This window comes from Nannospalax galili, unplaced genomic scaffold (assembly GCF_000622305.1).
Source record: "Nannospalax galili isolate Female #2095 unplaced genomic scaffold, S.galili_v1.0 scaffold819, whole genome shotgun sequence".
Lineage (NCBI taxonomy): Eukaryota > Metazoa > Chordata > Mammalia > Rodentia > Spalacidae > Nannospalax > Nannospalax galili.
The window spans coordinates 1,067,298-1,078,047 of record NW_008343717.1 but is presented as its reverse complement, the minus strand read 5'-3'; the positions used below and the strand labels follow the sequence as shown (position 1 = coordinate 1,078,047).

Here is a 10,750-nt window from a genome sequence, read left to right as displayed (position 1 = left end):
GCTTGGAATCCTAGCACTGTGGAAGCTGGGGCAGGAGGATTGTGAGTGCAGTGGCAGCCTGGGTCACATAGTGAGATTCTGCTGATTAAAAAAAATGGGTATTTTGATGAACACTTACTGTTTGCCAGAATTGTAGTAAAAAAATTTTAAATGATCTGATAGTTCTGGACTTATAGACAGGAAGGGACAGAGCAGAAGCCACAGGATTTGAGGGAAGCAGGAGGAGACAACTAAGCAGAGTGAGCTAAGTCAGAAGAGGAAATGACTCACTCTCTGTTGGAAGTGAGAAAATTCTGAAAAGATAATGCCATTTACCTCCAGCAGTGAACAAAGGAGAGGAAGAGGCATTCTGAGAAAGAGGTATAATACACTGAAAATCAAAGTAGTTTCAAAGGACATGACTTTTTGGACAATGGAAAATGATATAATGACCTGGTTAAGCCATGGGGCGAGAATGTGTGCACATGTATATGTTGCTAGAAATCAGGTAATGGCTGTGACTATGAGAGTGACAGCAAATACTGAAAAATATACCCTTCATACGAATTCTATGGAATCATATGCATATAGTTTAAGTCACAATAGAGAGCATTGCCCATACCCTAGGCACTCCTAATTGGCTTCTAACTGCATTCCCTTCTCTCTCTTCAAGAGTTTTAATTGACAAATAGCATGTTTTTGAATTTCCCTTGTGTGATGGTTAATGTCAATCACTAAATTTATAGAATTTAGGATCTTCTGGGAGATGGGCCTATGAACATGCCTGTGGGGGATTATCTTGATTAATTGATATGGGAAGATCCATTTCAATTGTAGCACTGGACCATTCCCTTGGCAGAGCACACTAGGCTGTATAAATGGCAAAAGATAACTGAGCAGCAGCATGAATTCTATTGCTCTTTATTTCTTGACTGTGAGTATAATGCAACCAGATGCTTAAAGCTCTTACTACCTTGGCTTTCCTGCGTGATGAACTGTGAGCCAGAATAAACCTTTAAGCAGATTTTTTTCTAGAGTATTATATTACAGCAGGAGGAAAAGAAACCAAGACACATTGAAATTTTGTACCATAAGGACTAGCATTCTCTTGTGAGGATATTTTATAACCCTTAGGGTTTCATACAGAGTTGACAGGCATTTGGGTTATTGAAACTTTTATAATGAGCATGGAGATGTATCATCTCATCTATTTCTATGGACTTTGGGTAAACATCCAGCTGTGGATTGGCCAATGTAGGTAGACTATATATGTGCCTGATCAATTTCCCTAGAATATTTTTAAGTGGTTAAGCCAATTTACACTTTCACTAGCAGTGAGAGTATTAATAGGAAAACTTAATGCTGTTTCTTATGCATGTGATGGTTGGAATTGCCTCGGATAAATATTATGCTAAAATGGTATAGTGTGAAATGGAATTTCTGTTTTTAATTTATGTTCCCATGATCTTCAACTGAATGCTTTTTTCATATGATTATTGATTACTGCTGGTCACTGAAATTCTTGGTCTATTCATTTTATTATATACCACGAGCTTTCTTTTTCTTGTTGCTATGTATAAGCTCTTCCTGTTTTCATTCTTTAACTGACTTTTGTTGTGCTTTTGTCAACAATGAGGAAAGTGACTAATCAGATACCGCTTGCAAGAATGACTTAGAGAATAAATAATGACTGAAAACAGATAACAGCATAGAGGGAGACTGAGCTAAGTAAGCAGGAATTCAAGCATTGAAAATTCAAGAAGCAAATTATAACTTAGCATGGGGAAAATCTTTTGGAAACAGAAACTAAAACAACTCTTTGGTGTGTGCAATGAGGAAGTCCTAGTGAATCCTTTCTAGTAGCTGCATGCCATTTAAGGGGCCACTTCAAGACTTCCTAAGGGTCTTTGCATCTATTGACTAATATAGATGCCAGTTCAAGGGAAGGTTGCATTAGAGAAGACATTCAAGCATGTTTATTGTCCAAGGGGAAAGACTCTGGTAAGCATGGAATATTTTCTCCTCTAGATCATCCAGAGAAAACACTTCCTTCCTGACTCTAGATTTCAAAGAACAAGTTTCTGTTGTCTAAAGCTGTGCAACTTGTGGCACTCGGTTGCATCAGCCTTAGAAAATGAATACAGATGCCACTGACTGCTATAAACAATCTATGGACCTTGCTCCACTGAGGGTTCCCTCAATGTCCACCTGTAAGCTTGAGGGAGAAATAAAAACAGAAGTGGAATGTGTACAAAGGGAATTCTAACCACAGTCTTCTTAGATGAATGTGGTGATTTTAGATTGCTAGGAACCATTTAGAAAGTTCAGTAAATCAGGGTCTTCACTTATTCTTTAAGACTCATCTAGTGTGGGAGCTGAGCTGCAGAAGTATTGCTTGGTTGGCAAACATTGACATTTATATCCTGCTGGGAGATTATTTGGATTTGGAGACTGAGCAACCAGGTTGAAAAATTCAGGGATGGACTGAAATAGAGCTTGGCTGATCAACTGAAATTGGTAGAGAATTGACAGTTTCTAGGAATGGGGTGGGTGTTTGTTTTCCTGGACAGCTATGACAAAATACTGTAGGCTTAAAGAACAGAATATTGCTGTTTTATAGTACTGGAGACTAGATGTCAGGATGTCAGCAGGGGTACCTTCCTCTAAGGTTCCCACAACTGTATTGCGGCCTCTTTACATGGTCTTCTATTTCTGCAGGTGCATCTCTGGACCCTGAAAGTTTCCTCTCCATATTGTGACAGCAAGCAGAATAGATTAGAGCTCGTTCTTATAGTCTCACTTAATCCTCTCCCTTTAAAGGCCCTATCTCCAGATACAGACATACTTTGAGGGACAGAAGATTAGCGTTTCATTATGAAGTTTTAGAGAACAAGATTCAGCTCATAAAATGTCTTTATAGAGAATCAATTCTTAAGGTAATTGGGAAGTGTTTATATGTCCTATAATAGTGAAGAATAATAACTTGAAGTAGAATAATATCATAGAATAAAAATATAAAAACTAAAATATTGTCACTTACTGATGGTATCAATTGAACCTTTTTTGATGGATAAAAACATCCCTGCTTGACCCTCAGAATTGAAAAATTTAATCATTGGATCACCAAAGGTAGCTAATTCCCTCATGCATTGTATTCAAAAATGAAACAGCAGAGTAGTAATGAAGATCCGAAACAAGATCAGAGCACATGATATTTGTACTTCAGAAAGAAATTAGCTTCTTCATGATATTTCCAAGCTTTCGTCTCTTCTCTAATCTCTTGTCAGAATTGTTTTGTTCATCACACAGATGCTCAGTAAGAACGATGTAGGAATGTTGTATTTCTACTTTCTGTCTGGAAATGGTCTAGCATTGGACAGAGTCTGCCCATAAAGAAGAAATATAGACAAATCTGTGAGAAGCAGAATAGCTTAGACAAAGAGCCAGCGTGAGGATTGCAAAAGGTGAGCTGTCCTGTTTTCTTATATTAAATGAATATTGTGCAACTTATTCCTGTCACTTCTTTTACCGTTGCTAAGAAACTGAAGGTCCCTTTCTTTAGCGTGATGGGAAATAGGTTTGGTGTTGGTTGTCTTGGTTTCTTTACCAGTTGCCATGATAAAATACTCTGACCAAAACAGCTTAAAGGGCAAATGACTTATTTTAGTTCAAAGTTCAACATATAGTGCATGGTGGCAGGGAAGTTAAGGCAGCAGAGTTTGAAGCAGCTGTCTGCATTATGCCTATAGTCAGAAGAAGAGAGCTACTGCTTAGTTCACTTTCTCTACTCTTTATAGTCCAGAATCCACTGCACAGGGAATGGTCCTGCCCACAATAATCATGAGTCTTCCCATATCAGTTAATGCAAACAAGATACTCCCTCATAGACATGCCCAAAGGCCCATCTCCCAAGCCTTTCTACTTTCTGTCAAGTTGTCAAGTAATACTATCTGCCAGAGTTCTAGCTTCAAATTCGGCTATAATAGAATAAATGTCACCTGGGAATGTAATACAGTGCTCATCATGGGGATAGAGAGAGGAAATAGGATCAGGACTTCAGCTCAGGGTTGTTTGAGGGTCTAGAAATGAGCCCTTTTATGGAAAAAGAGTCTTAGCTCATGTACTAGTATGCCAGGCATAAAATGCTTTGCAACAATGAAAATTGTAAGGTAGATATCTGTTACATTTGTAAACAACAGTTTTATATAAATTAGTGTACCTTCCAAACTACCACCCTAATAAGGATGCTTACTTATTAAATAAAATATCTTTAAAATGTTTTTAACAATGAACAGAATATATTCACAACATAATCTAATTAAAACATTTCAACAAAATTTACAGTACCCACAAAGGGATTCAGATACCTACAAGAGTTTACAGATTGGTTCAGCTTCTAGTTACATACATTGCTTTGTCTTAGGAAATATTCTTAATATAGATGTATGATTTACAATATACCCATGGCAGCAAGAAAAAAAATAGATTCACACAATGTTTTATAAGCATGTGTTATGTCAAGTATTTAAATGGTTATTCTCATTTTTACATAAGAATAATATTCTTTTAGTGGTAAAAGGTAATCTTCTAATAGCCCAAAGACCACTGAGGAGCTTTCAGGCAGTTTCCAAAGTAAAATTTGGCAGCTCTTCCATAAACTAAATAAAACAGCAGCAATCCATTACACATAGCTACAACAATTCCACTTATGGTAATTGGACCCTAGGTGATTGACCTGTTACAAAGTAAAAACAAAATTTTAGAAACTAGTTAACACTATTGGCCCACATTTGTTTTTTACTTGCTTGTATATGTCCAAGATAAGAAACTTTTACCATAGAGAACACATTGAAATTAACAACTATTTCTAATACGCATAAACCAAAGGGCTTCACCCTTACCACAGAATCTAAACTTACCTACAAAAACAGAAATACTATGTAAACACACAGAATTTTGAGATAGACGAAAAACCTCTCCCTACATTTTCTGGATCAAAAAAGATCTATTATATATGTAATGAACATACAAATTTGGGATATACTGGTGCTACATAACTGTGCATAGATACATACATTTAAAAAACAAATTCTGGCAGTGTTTCTAATGCCTCTATATTTTCTAACCCCACATGGTTTAAGATGAAAATCATGGTTTCTTTTCTTTTCTTTTCTTTTCTTTTCTTTTCTTTTCTTTTTTTTTATAAATTAAGTTCTTATGTGGAAAAACAAACCCAACACTCTATTTTGCACCATGGATTGAACTCTAAACAGGCAAGAATCTCTTCTGTTGCTCCCCAGAGTTTCAGAACACATGTTGGTCTTTACTCAGGAAGCTTGATCCTCTCCAGTGCTTAGTCTTAAAACTGCTTTCCGAGATGTGAGGTAACTGTACAGGTTAAGTTCTTACGACTTCCCACTTTACACCTGGTATAACCATACAGGTTGGCACCTTGCAGCACCACACCCATGATGAGCACAGCCAACCCCTTTACTTTGAAGGAGAAGCATGTACTGAAGGCAAGTATCATCCGCTGAACTGAACAGGTGGTAAGTCCTAAGCAAAAGATTCTTGATTCAGCCTCTGAAACGGTTTTATTAACTTGAGGAGCTGACTTTCTGGATTCAAACACCCACTGTCTCTTTCCATCCTCATCAATATGGCTCCACCAACATAGGCCAACCATTAGCCTACCTGTGACATTACTGCCCAAAAGTCTCATGACAACTAGAAGATAATTGTTACCATAAAGGCAATAAGCTACTGGTAAGCAACTCACAATTCTTTGTGAGTTCTCTGGTAGACTACAATTGTACTGACTTGGAAGACCAGGTGGGAAAATGATGCCACTGCATGTCTGATATTGGATTTTCTTGTTCTATTCATTGTCTCCTTCTCTGCATCAAACAGTGAAACATCTTCAGTGTCATCATTACTGTCCTGTGACAATATGGTGTTCCAGTGCCAAGCCCCCCAACATCTGTTATTTTTTTAATGATAGAGGAAGAAATGAAATTGAAGACAAGCTAAGAACGTTGCCCAAAGTTACATACAGAGTAAATGACAAATGTGGGATTTGAACATAGGTATCAGCTTCGTTATATCCAGAGTCTATACTCAACCAACACACCACACTGTCACTAGAGCAAAAATTCTGTCATCACTGTAAAAAGACAACGGAAAACTACATCCAAGGACAAAATAAGAAAAATCAAGAGGGCCCAATTTAGAACAAATGAATTTGAAATCTGTGTGGTTTGACAGTAAAGGACCATTAACTTCAAAGAATCTACTTAACAAGTACAGAACATTCTCCACAGAAAAAAAGTACTGGTGGAAATACGATCATGAGTCAGAGAAGATGTTAGTTTATGATTGCCAGTGGGGATGTGGAATTGTAAAGGAGTGTGGGAGGAGGCCATTGAACACCTTGTGAGCTACCTGACTTTGAAAGCCTAACTGTAGCCCTTGGGGCTGGCCAGGTTCCTTAGGGACAAACAAAATACTACATGTTTAGAACATCTAGTGCTTCAGAGGATTATATCTGATCACCACAGAGATGAACCCTCAGTCTATCCAGAGGAAGTAGTATAACTTGTACTGAGCCCTGCCAGTCATCCTGCCATTTAAAGCAGCTGAAAGATTGACTGCCCCATCAAAAACTGTCTTAGGGCTATCTCTAACTGATCCTAATGATTAAATCCCAGTTATAGCTGTTCTGGGTTTCTGTTTTTTTTTCTAGCTCTGTCTCGTACCCTCTGGTAAAACAGCTCTGTTCTTACTCTCTCCACTGAATGTGGCCTTGACCTCTCTCCATCACTGGCATCTCAGCCCACACAGTTACACTGCTAGCTTCCATTCAGAATACCAGCATGGTTTTGTAACTTGAGCAATTCTCTTTATAACTGATTCTTTGATAACTCTGCTGACACAGTATCTGGCCCCATCTTTACACAACAAAGCTGTGAGTGGTCAGGCAGTTTTATTTTATAATAGATCTCTAGGAAGGGTTGTGATTAATTAGCTTGATGTAACAACATACTCAGAACTCTGGTAATAAATGTGAAAATTACATCATGGGGATTTAATCATGACATACTATGGCCATTTCTTTGCAATCAGCAATTTATCAAGCAGAGTAAAAAAGCATGTAGAATCAAGGGTTCTCAAACAGTAAAGCATATTTGATATTCAAATATAAATCTATTTACTGCAATTCATTTTTTTAATCACAGAAAATTGGATTCTAATTTGCATGTTACATTTCTTTTAAAAATATTTCCTCTTGAAAGTGAAGTGTGATTTCCCACAAGTTCATTTTGGACTCTGTAATTTTTTTCCAATTGAATTTAAGCTTCCGGTTTCCTTATGTTTCTTTTTCTAGAAGCAAAACTCCTTTTGAAGGTTGAAATTTTTTTTTTTTTTTTAGTGTCTGGTACTTCAGAGAATAGGAGCAATATCCCTTGAGTTTCTTTCATTTTATAGCACCTTCTACACTAAAAATCAATGAAATATTTCTGTTTTCAATGGTTGCTCATAACTCTGAAGCTGTATCAACTTTGTATCACCATAAACTTGAAAAATGTTTGGGTCAAACCAATTTGACTTGATTTTGCCATGACTGCTTAATAAGAATGTTGTATAAATAGTCCTTAACCTTTCTCTACTAGAACTTTAGAAATCTGGCAAAAATATAGTGAGTGACTCGTCTGTGCTAGGGACTTGGCTATCACTTTAGGCCTTTTCTCTACGTGTTCATGCCTTTGCACAAACAAAGTATAACATAAAGCCTATTGGGCTATTCATATGTTGGCTGATTAGTATATAAAATAAACAGAAGAAAGAAAATAAAAGATTATTCATATACTCAGAGAATCTAGAAAGAAAATGATTGATTTATTTTTTAAAAATCTTTAAAATAATTCATGAGCTGGGGAGATGACTTAGTAGATAACACTGGCTACTCTTCCAGAGGACCTGGCTTGGATTCTCAGCCTCCACATTGTGGTTAATAATGGTCTGTAACTCCATAAAATGCTCCAGGAGATTTGATATCCTCTTCTGACCTCCAAGGGTTTTCACACATGGGTACGTTTAAATACATACAGGCAAAACACATAAAAATAAGTAAATAATTAAAAAATAAAATAATTTGTTTTAAAAAAGTTTTTATAGCAATATTTTGGATTTTTTATGGAATATAGTAGATGATGACTAATTTTATGAAAGTTATTAATCATATTACAGATATGTGCTAGCATTCCTGGTTTTGTGTGGTGCTGTGGCTGGAACTCAGGGTAGTATACATGCTGGGCAAGCAGTCTACTAACTGAAGTACAGCCTTGGCTCCTAATTTTAAAATTAATTTTTTAAGTTAGCATACGATCTGATGAGTTTTATTATGGCATTTTCATACTTCATGTCAATACACTTTGTTCTTTTTTTCCACTTTTTTCAGTTTGTTCTTTTTAAATCTCCTTCCTCTATGCCTCCCTATACTCCATCTTGTTGGTCTCCTTCCTTTCCCCCTTTAGTATAATGTTGGCTATCATTCCTTTTCATAACAAAAAGGGAAGTAAAGGGAAAGAAGGAGAGGGAAGAACAGTAGGAAACAGGTGTCACAAAGAGAGAATGGATAAAATGGGAGTATTTCAATGTGTGTGCGTGTGTGGGGGGTTATACAAGGAACTTTGGGAATAAAGGGAAAGAGCTCAAAAGAGGTGGGACCATAGGAGACTGATATTTTCAAGGGAGAAATGGGGAAAATGGGGACACTTTAAATGTAGAAGTCATGGTGGAAGAGTGAGACAGGGAGAGAGAGAAGAGAAATAAATAATGCCTAGCTAGTGTAAAAAACCAGAGGGAAGCATATTAGTCCAACAACCTAATGATAAATTACACATACAATATCTTTCCATGAGTCCATGTGTATAGCTAAAGGCCATATAACAAGAAACAGTGCCAGACAGGAGAAACCTTCCTTTGAGTAGTTGGGCAGGGTGGTCCAAGAGACTCCCTAAATTACATAGGCTGTTGCCACAGTCCTTGATTGTCTCTAAGACCTTGTAGGTAAGAGCCTATTTCTGAAGACAGAACATACTTCGGACACAGGATTTGGAGCAACGGAGCTGAATCTGACCTGGAAGTTGCTTCCTCCAAAGGCTAGCTATCATAGCTTTGGAAGGCACTACTCAAGGTGCTAAGGGGAAACATCAATTGATGGTCCAACATCAGTTTCAAGGCCAAATAACCCCATCAATGACCTGCACAGCATGATATATTGCTGTAGTAGTGGCACTTTTATCTTGGGAGTAATCAACAGCTACCTAATTGTATTTAATGCCCACTCAATGGGAGGGAATTCATGTATAGTACTGTAAACATAGCCAAATACACATGGCTGCAAAGGTCTTAGATCTCAGAGAAAACCCCAAGACTGTTGGCTACGGGTTTTTCATGTATGACACATGTTCCTTCTGTTCCTAGTTTCCTCATGACTTTTATCATGAAAAGTGGTGAACTTTGACATAGGCCTTTTCTGTATTTATTGAGATGATCATGTGATTTCCATCTTTGAGTTTATTTATGTCTTCTATTGCATTTATTGATTTGCATACATTGAGCCAACATCGCATTACTGGAGTAAAATCAAGTCTGCCATTGTGTGATCATTTTTAAAACTGTGTATGATCTTAAAGTGTTCTTGAACTTGGTTTACAAGTATTTTTCAAAACTTTTTGCATCTCCATCAGCTCTCATGGCTATTTCATTATAATATCGTCTTTTTGTATACCAGGAGCTTCTGCTGGTTACACTTTGCTTTGCAGTCTGAGGGCTGGGCAAGTTCTTTTTCCCACCCGAACTCCCCAGATTGTACCCACTAGACTGGTTATTGTTACATCTGGAGAATGTCTTCAAAGTTCATCAGGATTAACAAACTCAGCACTGTGATCTGTACAGACAGGGGACCTATCTTGTACTCTCCAACCCCACTAATTGCTACTTTCCTTGTTGGAGGGATGCAGTTGAGGATGTAAAGTATTCCATTGGAACTTCAGTGCTCCTGGACTGACTCTACAGCAGTAAACAACAGATAGTTGGCTCCAGATCTACCCATTGACCTTAGGCTCAGGACCGTCAAACTTCAGTTACTCTTATTTGATGAGTGTGCTTTCAGGCACTGGAGGCAAAGCAAGCTTCTCTGTGCTCTTCACAACCTGGTTAAGCCTCTACCTCTGGGCACTTTTTGGCTTGTCAGTGTCTGCCCACGCCCACACACCCTCCACAGCTGCCTCCCAGGGCTGTCTTCTACCCTGGGGTCATGGCACATTAAATACAAATTTCCTGACTCATGGTTGTACCCTCTTCTCAGAACCCTAGGTCAACAGTTTTAAGGAATAGGATTTCCATTGAGACGGTGGCCAGCTACTGCTCTGTGAACGATACAGAGTGAAAAGATGTATTCCTTGCCACTGCTGACCCACCAGCTGCTGGAAATTTTCTTTACAATCCACAACTGGAATTGAGGTTTCTAACGCCTGAGGGGTTGGCTCTGAGGGTAGAAATACGAGTCTCTAGGATGAGACTCTGCTTCCTCTTCCCTCACTGGGCACCTATGTGCCCAGAGCTGAATTTGGCTTGGTTTCTCTTCTGTTCTTCACCAGTCTTTTTCCAGTAGTTTTCCACTGTTCCGACACCACCTTTGTGAATTTCTGGAGCTCTTCCTCTGTCTGTCTCTGAAGTAGTGTTTGTTTCTTCTCTCTCCACGGGA

At 38.0% G+C, this 10,750-nt stretch overlaps 1 pseudogene; it reads right to left on the bottom strand.

Annotated features, from left to right (window-relative positions):
- Positions 1 to 5,338: 5,338 nt before the first annotated feature.
- On the bottom strand, positions 5,339 to 5,701 carry LOC103739624 (annotated as a pseudogene).
- Positions 5,702 to 10,750: the final 5,049 nt, after the last annotated feature.